Genomic DNA, 2,500 nt, shown 5'->3' with positions numbered 1-2,500 from the left:
AGATAATCTAAGTCCTCTCCAGCTAGTCCAAGTCCTTCAAAGATAGTCCAAGTCCCCTGCAGCGAGTCCAAGTCCTTCAGAGAAAGTCCAAGTCACTGCAGCTAGTCCAAGTCCCCTGCAGCTAGTCCAAGTCTTTCAGGGATAGTCCAAGTCCCCTGCAGATAGTCAAAGTCCTTCAGAGATAGTCTAAGTCCCATGCAGCTAGTCCAAGTCCCCTGCAGCTAGTCCAAGTCTTTCAGGGATAGTCCGAGTCCCCTGCAGCTAGTCCAAGTCCCTTGCAGTTAGTCCAAGTCCTGCAGCTAGTCCAAGTCTGCTGCAACTAGTCCAAGTCCTTCAGGGATAGTCCAAGTCCCCTGCAGATAGTCCAAGTCCTTCAGAGATAGTTAAGTCCCATGCAGGTAGTCCAAGTCCTCTGCAGATAGTCCAAGTCCTGCAGCTAGTCCGAGTCCCCTGCAGCTAGTCCAAGTCCCTTGAAGCTTGTCCAAGTCCTTCAGCTATTCCAAGTCTGCTGCAACTAGTCCAAGTCCCCTGCAGCTGGTCCAAGTTCTCCCTAGCTAGTCCAATTCCTCTGCAGATAGTCCAAGTCCCCTGCAGCTAGTCCAAGTCCCCTGTAGCTAGTCCAAATCCCCTGCAGCTAGTCCAAGTCCCCTGCAGATAGTCCAAGTCCTCTGCAGATAGTCCAAGTCCCCTGCAGCTAGTCCAAGTCCTTCAGGGATAGTCCAAGTCCCCTGCAGATAGTCAAAGTCCTTCAGAGATAGTCTAAGTCCCATGCAGCTAGTCCAAGTCCTCTGCAGCTAGTCCAAGTCCTTCAGAGAAAGTCTGAGTTCCCTGCAGCGAGTCCAAGTCCTTCAAAGATAGTCCAAGTCCCCTGCAGCTAGTCCAAGTCCCCTGCAGTTAGTTCAAGTCCCCTGCAGCTAGTCCAAGTCCTTCAGAGATAGTTAAGTCCCATGCAGCTAGTCCAAATCCTATGCAGCTAGTCCAAGTCCTTCAGAGATAGTCCAAGTCCTGCAGCTAGTCCGAGTCCCCTGCAGCTAGTCCAAGTCCCTTGCAGCTAGTCCATGTCCTGCAGCTAGTCCAAGTCTGCTGCAACTAGTCCAAGTCCTTCAGGGATAGTCCTAGTCCCCTGCAGATAGTCCAAGTCCTTCAGAGATAGTTAAGTCTCATGCAGCTAGTCCAAGTCCTCTGCAGCTAGTCCAAGTCCTTCAGAGATAGTCCAAGTCCTGCAGCTAGTCCGAGTCCGATGCAGCTAGTCCAAGTCCCTTGCAGCTTGTCCAAGTCCTTCAGCTAGTCATAGTCTGCTGCAACTAGTCCAAGTCCCCTGCAGCTTGTCCAAGTTCTCCACAGCTAGTCCAATTCCTCTGCAGATAGTCCAAGTCCCCTGCAGCTAGTCCAAGTCCCCTGTAGCTAGTCCAAATCCCCTGCAGCTAGTCCAAGTCCCCTGCAGATAGTCCAAGTCCTCTGCAGATAGTCCAAGTCCCCTGAAGCTAGTCCAAGTCCTTTGCAGATAGTCCAAGTCCTCTGCAGATAGTCCAAGTCCCCTGAAGCTAGTCCAAGTCCTTTGCAGATAGTCCAAGTCCTCTGCAGCTAGTACAAGTCCTTTGCAGCTAGTCAAAGTCCCCTGACGACTGTGTTGTTTTTGTTTTTATGAATTAAATTAAAGCCAAAACAAATTGCAGATGATTCTCAGAGTCACTGGCCCTCATTTATCAAACGAGCGTAGAAACGAGTGCAGATCTGAGTGTATATTTCGTCTTACGACAGGGTTCATGTGTGATTTGTCAAACAATCGTATCTCGCCAATCACAGCATAAAAATGATCGGCTGTTGATAAATGTGGCGACTGGAAATAAGCGTAATTTAAATACCACGCCCTAATATATACCTGATTCAGATGGCTCGCCTTCAGAGTTTACGACACTGAAGGGCGCAATACGGCCAAAAAGAGGATTTTTTTTTACCCCCTAAAGTCAGCTTTATTAGCAAACTTCACCGTTACAATTAACAATAGGGGCAATATAGACATATTACAGAAATATGCATCGACCTTATGAAATAAAAGTACTTATAGTTATAAACTCAACAAGTTCACTGAATATTTTACATTTGGAGCACGGACTTAGAAGTTTTCACAGCTTTTTGGTTGAAGGAGGTAAACAATGTTTTAAAGTAAGTTTTAATTCAAAAAGAAGAGGAATTTCTCAGAGGCAGAAAGTGAAACGCTGACATCCAACAGCTGCAACACAACAAACTAGTTTTGTTTGGCAGCATTAAAAAAGTGAAAAGGAAGGAAATCAGTGCCGCTGTCAGCAGAGTAGCAGACCATTAAACTCCCGGCGAGGTTCGAGTAATTAATTTATACATCGTGATATAGCCTAATAATCTATGTAATATCCGAATATGCTATTATTATGATGGAGATATATTATTCACCTCTTTACATTTACTAAGAATGATGTCCTCGTTAGAGGAGCGCGTGGTAGCGCTTATTGAAAATGTTTCT

At 46.5% G+C, this 2,500-nt stretch overlaps 1 protein-coding gene across 2 annotated transcripts in view; it reads right to left on the bottom strand.

Annotated features, from left to right (window-relative positions):
* The window catches only part of crhr1 (corticotropin releasing hormone receptor 1), a 22,281-nt gene that overhangs the window by 9,917 nt on the left and 9,864 nt on the right, over window positions 1-2,500 (bottom strand). The window lies entirely within an intron of this gene.

This window comes from Centropristis striata, chromosome 13 (genome assembly GCF_030273125.1).
Source record: "Centropristis striata isolate RG_2023a ecotype Rhode Island chromosome 13, C.striata_1.0, whole genome shotgun sequence".
Taxonomy (NCBI): Eukaryota; Metazoa; Chordata; class Actinopteri; order Perciformes; family Serranidae; genus Centropristis; species Centropristis striata.
The sequence above is the reverse complement of the archived record's forward strand: the minus strand, read 5'-3'. Positions and strand labels throughout refer to the sequence as shown.